The sequence below is a fragment of the Aotus nancymaae genome, unplaced genomic scaffold (assembly GCF_030222135.1).
Source record: "Aotus nancymaae isolate 86718 unplaced genomic scaffold, 86718_ANA_hifiasm-v0.15.2.pri h1tg000003l, whole genome shotgun sequence".
In the NCBI taxonomy this organism is placed as follows: Eukaryota; Metazoa; Chordata; class Mammalia; order Primates; family Aotidae; genus Aotus; species Aotus nancymaae.
The window spans coordinates 59,413,079-59,426,142 of record NW_026988414.1 but is presented as its reverse complement, the minus strand read 5'-3'; the positions used below and the strand labels follow the sequence as shown (position 1 = coordinate 59,426,142).

General features: G+C 35.0%; 1 long non-coding RNA gene and 1 other non-coding gene across 2 annotated transcripts in view; both read left to right on the top strand.

Moving 5' to 3' along the window:
- Window positions 1–13,064, top strand: part of LOC105718035 (uncharacterized) — a 164,559-nt gene that overhangs the window by 20,559 nt on the left and 130,936 nt on the right. The gene's annotated exons all lie outside the window — the stretch shown is intronic.
- Window positions 10,030–10,193, top strand: LOC135277466 (U1 spliceosomal RNA). Its single transcript, XR_010345071.1, has one exon. It is a non-coding gene; the product is annotated as a U1 spliceosomal RNA (small nuclear RNA).

Genomic DNA, 13,064 nt, shown 5'->3' with positions numbered 1-13,064 from the left:
TCATTGTAAATGCTTATGAGAAGATATTTGCAACATTATCCATTATTTGTGTAATAGAAAAGTACTCAAATGTGTTTCAGGAAATGTGTTTATAAACTCATCCTGCTTTTTCTCCTCCACTAAATAGCATCACATCACTGGCAAATCATTCTAGGTCTCATTCCTTTATCTGACTTAAGAAAGTTTTAGGCAACTTCTAATATCATTTTCAGCTCTAACATTACACATTTTGTAACTTTAATGCGAGACAATAATATGGTTAAAAGTATGTATTTTATTGGCAAAGAGTTCAAGTTGACCACTATTATTCACTATATGATCTTCCTTAGGAAAAGTATTCAGCCTCTTTACATCTTTGCTCCTTCATCTTTTAAACACAGGGAAATTTAATGTTTATCTCACAGGTTTCTTATGAGAATTAAATGAGATTATATATTGACAATGTTTTGCATATAGTAAATATTCTTTATGCATTATTATTATAAACCAAAAACAGATAGTTGGTATCAAAAATAGTGCATAATAAGGCAAGTTTAATCCATTGAAATAATTCACCTCTAGAAAATGGCAGATTCCAGAAAAAAACCTCATATTCACTAAAGAGAAGCACCATTTAATTAACCAGTTTTCTTCAAAGTTGATAGACTTCTTTAATTCCATTTGTCTTCTGAAAAACCTGAAAGCAGCACTCACTCAGTAACTCTTTGAGGAAAGAAACAGAAAAATAAATGCAGCTGCCAGCAAAAGAAAATTTGTTCTTCACTTAGGGTTAAAAATGGGAGGAATTACAAGCGTTTCCTCCACTCATTAAACATATATAATTGAATTCCTAAAACTTACTAACAACTGATCTAAACCATGAAGTGATAACAGGAACTACTGCCTTCCTTCATGGGGCTTAATATTCTAGTGGGGCATGCAAACAAAAAACTGAATCAATAAGTAAAATACATGATATATTTGATAATGCTATGTGCTAAGGAGAAAAATGATATGGGGAAATGGAATAGGATAAGAAGTGAGGGCAGTGATTTTAAGTAGGGGGTCAGGGAAGGCTTCTCTGAGAATGCTACATTTGAGTAAAAATCTGAAGGAATTAAAGGTGAAATCCTGAAACAGGAAAAAGTCACACAGATAGCTAAGTACCCTGTTCATGTGCCATGGTTGCTGAATAATAAAAGCCACTTGAAAATGGCTAATAAGTGAATTTATTATGTTGGAAATTATTGCTTGGGGAAAGGAAGTGAGGAGCTACTGAAGCATAGAAATCATTGCCTGGAAATATATGATGAAGATTAGAAAGTGTGTAAGTAAGGATTCCATAGCTTTGTCTCCAGCGGCTATAAATTGTCTCATAGAGAAAATAAAATTATCCAGTCCACTAGCATTTTAATTTTATATTTATGAATTCATATTCTGTTATAGGATAACTGAAAGAAAAAAATGAAGGAAGTTTTTGTTTTTTCAGTTTGGGTCTATCAAAACCTAAAATGTCCACTAAAAATCACTTAGCACTGAAAAAAATTCAGTTAAAATTGCAGGATATGAAATCAACATATAAAAATCAGTAGCATTTCAGTATACCAACAACAAACTAGCAGAAAAAGTATTCAAGAAAACAATCCTATTTACAATAGATTATTTGAAAAAGACAAACTGACTAGGAATACATTTAACTAAGGAGGAAAAGAACTCTCTGCAAGGAAAAGTATAAAATATTGATGAAAGAAATTGAAGATGACATAAAAACATGGAAAAACAATTCATGTTCATACATTGGGAGAATTAATACTGTGAAAATGATCACATCTCCCAAACTGATCTGAAGATCTAATCAATTTCTGTCACACTACTAATAACATTCTTCACAAAAATAGGGAAAAAAAAAAAAACCTAAAATTTTTATGGAATCACAAAACACTCCAGAGCAAAAAGGACAAAGCTTAAAGCATCACATCACATGGTTTCAAAATATATTACAAAGCTATAGTAACCAAAACTGAAATGTACTGGCATAAAAGCAGACACATAGACCAATGGAACAGAAAAGAGAAGCCAGAAATAAATTCATGTATTTACAGCCAACTGATGTTGAGAGTGACAATGGTTGAAGCTAGATTCCTTTCATATCTGTAGCCTGAAAAGATTTTGGTGTAGAGCAAGAACAAAGATTTTGAAGTCCTTCAGCACTAAATTTAGACCTCATCTGTGCCACTTACCTGCTAAGTTACCAATATGGTAAGGCATCTTAAAAAATACATTAGTAAGATAAAGAATATAAGGTACTCCATGAATTAAATGACTTGATTAAAGATATTTCTGATCTCTAAATTGTCACAGCTAAAATGCTTCACAAAGGGTTTCAGTATTTAATGCCTATTTGGCCAAATCATCAGTTCATTAGATTGAAAGTTATTTGGGGTCATGAATCTTATCATATTTATTTTTGAATCCACAATGATTTGCATTCCCCTGATAATGCAGTGATATTGAGCATTTTTTCATATACTTATTGCCATTTGTGTGTCTTATTTTTGAAAAATGTCTATTCAGCTTATTTGCCCATTTAATCAGATTATTATTTGTTTGTAAATATTTGTTAGATCCATTTGGTAATACAGTTCTATTGAAATCTAATGTTTCTTTATTGGTTTTCTGCCAAGATGATCTCTCCAATGCTGAAAACGGAGTGTTGAAATCTGCAAATGTGATTTTATTAGAATCTCTTTCTCCTTTCAGATCTAAAAATATTTTCTTTGTATATCAGGGTGCTCCAGTGTTAGGCACATATATATTTATAATTGTTATATCATTTTTGCTGAATCAAATGTTATTATATAATAACTTTCTCTGTCTCTTTTTGCTGTTTTTTTACTTAAAGTTTGTTTCATCTGATGTAAGTATAGATACTCCCATTCACTTTTAAATTCATTTGCATAGAATATATTTTCTTATCCCTTAACTTTTGGTCTATGTGTGTCTTTATAGGTGAAGTAAAATTCTCGTAGTCATTATATGGCTGGGACATAGCTTATTATACCTTTAGCTACTACTCTATGTTTTTTAAATGGGGAGATTAATCTCTTTACATTCAACGTTATTACTGATAGGCTTACTCCTGTCGTTTTGTTAATTGTTTTCTGGTTGTTTTGTATATCCATTGTCCTTTTATTTCTCTCTTACTGTTTATCAGTAAAGTTTCATGGTTTTCTCTGTTGATATAGATTAATTCTTTTCTCTTTCTCATTTGTATATCTGCTCTACCAGTGAGTTTTCTATTTTGCATGTTTTTATGATGGTGATTATTATCTTTTCACTTCCAGACATAGGACTTCTTTGAGCATTTCTTATTAGGCTGATCTAGTGGCAAGGATTTTCCTCAATGTTTGCTTGTCTTGGAAAGACTTTATTTCTTCCTCATTCTGAAGAATAAATAGCTTTGCTGAATAAAGTATTCATGGCTAGTAATTTTTTTCTTTCTACACTTTGAACACATCTTCCCTTTCTCTCTTAGCCTCCAAGGTTTCTGCTGTGAAATCTGTTGTTAGTCTAATAAAGATTCCTTTATATCAGAAATAGACTTGATGCTGTTCTCTTGATATTCTCTAGAATTCTTTCTTTGTCTCTTAACTTTTGACAATTTGACTATAATGTGACTTACAGGGCATATTCTTGAGTTGAATGTATTTGCAAACCTTTCAGCTTCTTTGATCTGGATATTCATGTCTCTTCCCAGACTTGGAAATTTTTCAGCTATGATTTCATTAAATAGGTTAATTTTTTATGCCTTTGCCTATCTTTTTGCCTACTGAGACTTTCATAATATGAATCTTGTTTCATTTAAAGGTGTTCTGTAAGTCTTGTAAGCATTATTCACTTCTGTTTATTTTATTTTTTTCTTTGACTGTGTAATTTCAAAAGACCTATCTTTGTTCTGTTCAATCAAGTCTGCTGTTGAAGCAATTTCTCCAGGAGGTAGTGGGCAGCTTCAGTTCTGGCACAACCATATGGGTACAGAGCACAACCATAATTGGTAGAGACAGATATGACAGTTCTGCCAAAGCCTAATTTCTCCAGGAGAAAGAATGCAGTTTCAGCTCAACAGCACTTGAAAGAAGTAGATGGAAGAGTTCTGCCAAGACACTTTTTTTTCCCAGGAGGCAGCATTCAGCTTCAGCTTAGGCCCTTAGAGGCAGGGCAGAGTCACATCTAGGAGAGGTAGATGAAACGGTTATGCCAAGGCGCACTTTCCACAGAAGAGTGTGCAGCTTCAGCCTCAACCTCAGGGATCTGGGTGCAGCTGTACCTGGGGACTAGGAGGGGTAAATAGGTGTAGCAGCTCTACTGCCACTAGGCCCCACGTAACAACTGGTTGCAGTTTAGCTTGGAGATGTTGCACCACTGAAAGGGGGTGGCTTCGCAGCAGCCTTGCCTCAATGACAAAGGGGTACTATGGGCACTTGCCCCCTTAACACAATATACCCCAGCAGTAGTTCTGTTTCCAAGATGTCAGAGCACAGTAGCTGCACAGGACATAGCGAGTGGGACCCAGGGTTCACTTCTTCTCTATTGGGTGCACAGTTGTGTAGACCTCAGGCAGCTCCCTCAGCTGGGCTTAGTACCTGTGAGGACTGCAGGGGACCTCAGTGGCGAGGATTGTAAGTTGTCCATGGGAGTGATGGGGACAGCTGAGTTCCTCTTGCTTATCTTTTCTCTATAAAGATAATGCCTCTTGGTTCCCAACTGGTCCTGGTTGAGGAAAGGGGTAGTGAAAGCCAGATGTCTTATTCAGTCTCTATATGGCTATCCTGAATTTCTGTGTACACGAGGGTTTCTGTTACTCCTTTGACATACTCTGATGCTCTCTTTCATTATTTTTGTTAAAATGGAGTTGTTTATTTGCTGTTTTGGCTGTTTTTGTTGTGGGAGAAGCACTAGGGGCTTCCAATCAACTAATTTGCTGATATCACTTCTGTTGATAGCATCTTTATTCATTATTTCTCCAAATTGGAAATAATCCAGATGTTCTTGACCCAGATGTCCTTAAACCAAACTGTGGTATGTTCATACAATGGAATACTATTCAGCAATAAAAAGGGATGATCCATTAGTAAACACAACTTGAATGAATCTCAAGGTGTGATGCTGATCGGAAGAAGCCAGTTTTAAAGAGTTATCTCTTTATGAGTTCAGTTATATGGCATTCTTTAAGCAATAAACTATAGTGGTGAAGAGCAGTAATAACCAGAGGTCAGGTATTGAGGAATGGTGTGACTACATCAGAGAGTAGGAGAGAATGTTTGGAGTGATCCAACTTCCCTGTATATGGTGGTGGCTACCCAAATTTAGATTCATGTTAAATGTATAAAACTGTATAAACAAAGAAAAAGGTCAAATTACTATGCGATGATATAAAATATACACATTTATACACACTTACATGTATATATATGTAATTGAATTTTGTGATGCTCTATCCTCATATAATCAACCTCTGAAGGCCAACTTTAAGAAATTATTTTTGAACAAATTCTACTTGTATATAATGTGGACTGTTTATATGATGAACCTGTAAAGAGAAGAAAAGTATGTCAAGGGTTATGCAATATATTGACTTAGTAAATAGGGATAGGATTTTTTTCAGTAAGCTAAAAGGAAAAAAAACTGATAGAAACATGTAAGTAAGGAAATATAATGAAACATTGATCTATGTGCCTATTTTTGTATGAGTTCCATGCTGTTTTAGTGACTATGCCCGTATAATATAGTTTGAAATTAGGTAGTGTGATGCCTCCAGATTTGATCTTTTTGCTTAGTCTTGCTTTGGCTATGAGGGCTCTCTTTTGCTTCCATATGAATTTTGAAGTTTTTTTTCTAATTCCGTGAAGGATGATGGTGGTATTTAATGGAGATTATGTTGAATTTGTAGACTGCTTTTGGCAATATGGTCGTTTTCACATAGACCAATGAAACAGAATAGAGAACCAAGAAATAAACTCAAATACTTACAGCCAACTGATCTTCAACAAAGAAAACAAAAACATAAACTGTGGAAACGATACCCTTTTCAACAAATGGTGCAGGGATAATTAGCTAGCTACATGTAGGAGAATGAAATTTTATCCTCATCTCTCAACTTATAAAAAATCAACTCAAATGGATTAAGGGCTTAAACCTAAGACCTGAAACTATGAAAATTCTAGAAGGCGACGTTGGAAAAATCCTTCTAGACATTGGTTTAGGCAAGGATTTCATGATCAAGAGCACAAAAGCAAATGCAATAGAAACAAAGATAAATAGCTGGAACCACGGCAAAAGGAACAGTCAGCAGAGTAAACAGACAACTCAGAGTGGGAGAAAATTTTTACAATCTATTCATATGACAAAGGACTAATATCCAGAATCTACAATGAACTCAAGCAAATCAGTGAGAGGAAAACAATCCCATCAAAAAGTGGGCTAAGGACATAAATAGACAATTCTAAAAAGAAGATACACAAATGACCAACAAACAGATGAAAAAATGCTCAACATCACTAATGATCAGGGAAATGCAAATCAAAACCACAATGTGATACTACCTTCCTCCTGAAAGAATGGCCATAATCAAAAAATCATAAAACAGTAGATGTTGGCATGGATGCAGTGAACAGGGAACACTTCTACACTGCTGGTGAGAATGTAAACTAGTCCACCCACTATGGAAAACAATGTGGAGATTCCTTAAAGAACTAAAAATAGAACTACCAATTGATCCAGCAATCCCACTGCTGGGTATCTACCCAGAGGAAAAAAAGTCATTGTTCAAAAAAGACACTTGCGAACACATGTTTATAGCAGCACAAATCACAATTGCAAAATCAAGGAACCGACCCAAATGCCCATCAATCAATGAGTGGATAAATAAACTGTGGTATATATATGATGGAATACTATGCAGACACAGAAAGGCATGAATTAACAGCATTTGGAGTGACCTGGATGAGACTGGAGATTATTATTCTAAGTGAAGTGACTCAGGAATTTAAAACCAAACATTGTATGTTCTCACTGATATGTGGGAGCTAAGCTATGAAGATGCAAAAGCATAAGAATGATACAATGAACTTTGGGGATTTGAGGGGAAGAGTGGAAGGAAGAGTGGAAGTGGAGGGATAAAATACTACAAATAGAATGTAGTATATACTGCTCAGGTGATGGGTGCACCAAAATCTCACAAATCACCATTCAAGGACTTACTCATGTAACCAAATACCACCTGTACCCCAATAACTTATGGATAAACAAGTAAAAAATAAAATAAAAAAGAAAATATAATGAAACATTGAGGCAATAAGTAAAGCATTCTTTATTTTTCCATTGGTTTCTTCCCTAGAGAAGCTAGATAAAATGGAGAGAAAGTGGAATATCTCAGTCATCACTAAAAAGTATATGGATCCAAATATTGTTTGATCTAAGCAAAACAACTCATAGTACAGTGATCAAATAAAGCAGAAGGGATCAGAGAAAATTATAGTTCAAATTAATTTTTAAAGTGCATGTTATAGAGTTATTTTGGTGTAGCTGCTTTTTTTTTCCTTCAACTTCTCCTGGCCCCCGTAAGTATTCTAAGTAACCAAATGGATCCTGAAGAACTTTACAACCATTTATAAAGTACAATGATTATGAAAGAAGCAATCTAAAGGACATGAATTCAATTTCCCAAGGCTCTATTATTTTGTTCTCTATTAACATGACTTTAAGCGTGGCTAAGAATTTCACCTATGTGCAACATTAACAGGAAAATATCTATTCAAGAGAATTAATTGTATAAAAATGCTTGTTTAAGAAACCTGATTATTAGGCTTCCTGCAGTTAATAGAAAATTATACTTGGCTGTTGCAAGTGACTTTCAGGAAAAAAAGTTATTTCTGATTCGACTGACTTTTCCACTGTGTTTTTCTTTATTCAAATCAAACGGACCTTGTAGAATTAGAACAAATGACAAGGATGTAGGCCCAGCCTTTGACCTGTAGAGCAATGTATCTACAGTTGGATTTGCATTACAGCAGTGACATTAACTATCAAGGTCATGTTAGGTGAGTGATTTAACAGCTTTGCAGCTCAGTTTGCTTATCTCTACCAGAGGACATACAGTGTCAAATATCATTTCAGAGCTTGCTGTGTGCTGACTGCCGGTTAAGCATTTTCACGGTATTCTGGCGAGGTAGGAATTATGTTCTGGCCTCCTCCACTCTCCCACAACACTTACTCTATTTATCAGAAAACCCTATTGGATCTTCTTTCCAAATATCTAGAATCTCATTGTTTCTCACCTTTATCACTGCTATCCTTGTCCAAACTAACATCATCTCTTACCTGGAGTCTCCTTGTCCTTGTCCCATTGGGTTTATTTTCAATGTAATAGCCAAAATGATCCTGTTAAAAGATATCAGATTGTGTCACTCCCCTTCTCCAAATCCTCACATGATTTTTCAGATCACTTTGTGTAAAAGTCAAATATCTTGCACAAAAATTGTCAACCTAGATTTGGTTGAGTGGATTGAGTGGATTTTATATATTTTAGGTCCTCTGTGTCTGTGATTTCTGCATCCCCGGATTCAACTAACCATGGAGAGAAAATATAGGAAAAAAAACTAAGTCCTACTGAACATGTATAGTGAACATGTATAGACTTTTTTCTCTTTATTCCTAAACAATACAGTATACCAACTATGGATACCAAGGGATGATGTGTATAAATTACATATGTGTGTCTCAAAAAGCAACTTGCCAAATTATAGACTTTTTAATTACATAATAAATTCCTTACATATAATTCTTATGAGAAAAATCCATATATTATTTACATGACAAAAAATGTGCAAAATTCTAAAATTTGCCTCTAAAGTCTTTCCAGTGATGAATACCTTACTATATTCAAGCAAAATCTGCCTGGTACATCATGTCAGTTTGTTTCAGTATATTATGTGTTAAGAATAGGGCTCTAGGGCCAGGTGTGGTGTCTCACGCCTGTAATCCCAGCACTTTGGGAGGCCAAGGCGGGTGGATCACCAGGTCAAGAGATTGAGACCATCCTGGTCAACATGGTGAAACCTCGTCTCTACTAAAAATACAAAAAATTAGCTGGGCATGGTGGCGCGTGCCTGTAATCCCAGCTACTCGGGAGGCTGAGGCAGGAGAATTGCCTGAACCCAGGAGGCGGAGGTTGCGGTGAGCCAAGATCACGCCATTGCACTCCAGCCTGGGTAACAAGAGCAAAACTCCGTCTCAAAAAAAAAAAAAAAAAAAATAGGGCTCTAGAGTTCTCAGTTCTGGAGGTTGCCAGTGTGACAAGAAAGAGTAAAATATTACATTAAAAATTTCTTACCCAAAATTATTATAGAAAAGGAGTATATTATTTATACATACACAAAAAAGTGCAACATTTTGTAATTTGCCTCTAAATTCTAAAGTGAGCCAAGTTACAGAGGCAAGGAGAGTTTGATGAGTGATTAATGGATATTTATGTACCTACTATGTCTGCTACTTAGTGACTTTCTCTTCTTAGGCAAATCACAGGATCTCCCTAAATGACGTTTCTTTCCTTAATATAGGGGTAATAATAGTACTTCTTATTATCTCACAATGTTGTTAAGTGAATCAGAGATAATTAGCAGGAAAACCTGCACAATTATAAATAAAATAGATGTTTTAATTTTCTTTTTTAAAGGATATCCTGTTGTTTAAAGAGATAGGAACAGTGTATACAATCAATAGCAATTCTGATTATAATACAATAATTGAGAACATACAAAAAAACACAATCATGGAGAATAAACTTTCATTGTTTATATTATATATCAATGTAGGTAATCTATATTAAGCAAAATGTTATAATTAGTCTGTGCCTTAGATGAAATTAATTAACATTATAGATTCTTCACTCAAATCTTCAAGGATTTCCAGCTAATAAGGTCATCTCAAAGATAAAATGATAAAGTAACTTTTCTTTCAAAAACTGACCCAAACAACTAGTATAGAAATAAGGTATTCACCTGGCAGGGGAGATACCATGATCACGAAGGTGGTTTTCCCAGGGAGAGGCTTATCCATTGCGCTCTGGATGTGCTGACACCTGTGATTTCCCCAAACGTGGGAAACTCGACTGCATAATTTGTGGTAGTGGGGGACTGTGTTAGAGATTTCCCCTGTTTAAAACAAACAAAAATAAAAGAAATAAGGTATTCAAGAAAATTGTAGTATTTCACTCAATATTTTATTAAATGCCAAACAAACAAAATAAAAATATTTTAGAAAGACATAATTTAATACATCTTCTGATATTATTATTCACAAAAGCATTTAATATGTAATTTTTTCTTTTAAATCCTATGTGGTAATGATTATGAGTTTCTTGCCTTAGTTTACTAAATCAAGATTCCAAATAGCCAACCAAACGTAATTTTCCAGTTGAAAATGTTAATAAAATTAAATGTTTTCATTAATAGCAAAGTGAAATCAGCTAGTATTTATGGATCATTCATATATATGGTGAACTAGATTTCTGGAGGATAAAATAAAAGGAATAAAGAATAAATTATAATCTCAAATCATAATATATGAGTGAGCTGTAATATGAAAATAACCTCAGAAAGTTGCAAAAAGGAAAGTTACTCAACTTAGTCAATAGAGATTAAGTCAATTCTGCCTTTATCTTAAAGGCAGAAAAATATAACATTTACTGAGACAGGAGTTGAATAAGCGAATTAGGCTAGCGTAATGACTTTGAGAAAGGCAGTGATGGGAGGTAAATCACAGTAGGTTGCTTGGGACAATATTGTTTAGAATTTGGAGTATTAGGTTTAGATGTTTTGACTTCATGCTGTTCTCAAAATGGGAAATTGCTTAAACATTTTGAGAAGGGTTAAAGTTTTATCAGAGTAATGGTAAAAAAAAAATTGAGACAGAAATGCCAATTAATGTCAGTTAAATGGATTTTCTCTTTCTTTTTTAAAAGTGTGAATTAGACATATCTAACCTATGTCATAACTATAGTGGTATTAGCAGGAAGAAAATAAAATATCCATGTGAGAAATCCTGAGGAAACAGACTCATTGGGATTTAGGAATACAGCCATTAAGAGAGAAGACAGAATTCACCATTAATGAATGAAAGCTTTTAACTTCAGGCAGTTTTGAGAGTTATCAAAGAAGATAAAGTCTTTGAGGATGTAATAGAGTCTAGGAGAGTATTTTTAAAAACTTGCTGGGTTTAAAGTAGCAGAACATTTAAGTGGAAACATCCAGAGAGTCATTACAAATCCAGAAAATACACACTAAAGCTTCAGAAAGAATCTAGACTAAAAAGAATAATTTAAGGGCCTGGGGCACAGAAGTGAGAGTTGAGGCTATGAACCTGACTGTGATTTCTAAAGGAAAGCTAACAAAGAGAATCTTCCCCAAGGAAAACCTGGACGATGTCTAATCGTTGTCTATGGAAATTTGGAGAGAAATCAAGCAGAGTTAAGGGATGTAATCCAGATGAAAGCAGAAGAAAACCAGATTATAATGTGTTAAGGAATTGGTAACTGATGAGAAAATGAGGGAAGAAAATAATGCATTATGCTTTCTAGAATGTTTGCAAATCAAGCTTTTAATTAATCATACAATTATTAAATCACTTATATCCAGCCAGAAATTGGAAATGTCACTAAAGGCTGGATTACATACAGCCAACCGTATGCTCTGACTACTGGAGTAGGGTTGAAGAGAGAATGGGAGTAACAAATGACACGAGAGTCCATGTAAGGAGATCCAGCCTAGTATGTGATGGTCATGGTAGGCAGTGACTATCCAGAAATGGCAGTGGATATAAGAAAAGGAAGAGCTGGGGAAGACAGGCAGCTCAGGTAAGAGAGAAAAATTATCAAATGGCTGGAAAATGGAACACATGAGGACCCTGGAAAGGAAAATACTGTGAGAGGTTGGTGAGAAATCAGGAAAGTGATGAGAGGTAAGGCTTAAAAGGAAATCATGGCCTTAAAAGTGTTGCTAAGAAATTATAACTTTCCCTTGAGTGCACTGACTAATGGGGTTCTAAGTAGGAAACTGATGTTTATCCCAATCACAAGATTAGCCTTGCTATTCCCTTAGTTTATGAAAAAGGACAAAGGCAAAGAAAAGGCATAAAATCAAATGCCAATCAAGGGACAATAATCAATGTTTATTTTTTCTAGTTTTGAATTTTTTCATGCCTCCGAACATGGAAATTATTAACCTCGTAAATATACTAAACTTTAGGTTCATGTTATTGCCTACCTTTAATTAGTTAGAAAAAAAACACATTTAAGTGGTCTCTATAATTAAAATGTGAACAACTTTAAAACTGCTGTGATGATTATTCATCATACAAGGGACTCTAATTTGGATGCAAGGCCCTAACTAGTATGACTCTGAGCAAGCCAATGGGAACCAGAAGGAGCTTTGCTCAACAGGAAGATAAACAACTAATATTAGCTTCCAGTCACACAGATGCTAAAGGTAACCCTTCTCTGCATTTGAAGATATCAAATAATTTCTCCACAGTAGTACAAAAAATTCTGTTGCTGGGATATATCACAAGTAAAAGTTGACTATGGTGCAAAATAACCAATCACTTGGAAATCAATTGCCTATACAGCTAGCTAATAAAAAAAGAAGAAACAAACACGTTTTCCATTTAATTATGTCACTAGTTTATGCTTCAGAGTTCTAAAAAGCATTTTTTTTTTTTTTTTTTTTGAGACAGAGTCTCACTCTGTCACCAGGCACCAGGCTGGAGTTGCAGTGGTGCGACCTCAGCTCACTACAACCTCCGCCTCCTGGGTTCAAGCAATTCTCCTGCCTCAGCCTCTTGAGTACCTGGGACTACAGGCGCACACCACCACGCCCAGCTAATTTTTTTGTATTTTTAGTAAAGACGGGGTTTCACCATGTTGGCCAAGATGGTCTTGATCTCTTGACTTCGTGATCTGCCCGCCTCGGCCTCCCAAAGTGCTGGGATTACAGGCATGAGCCACCGCGCCCGGCCTAAAAAACATCTTT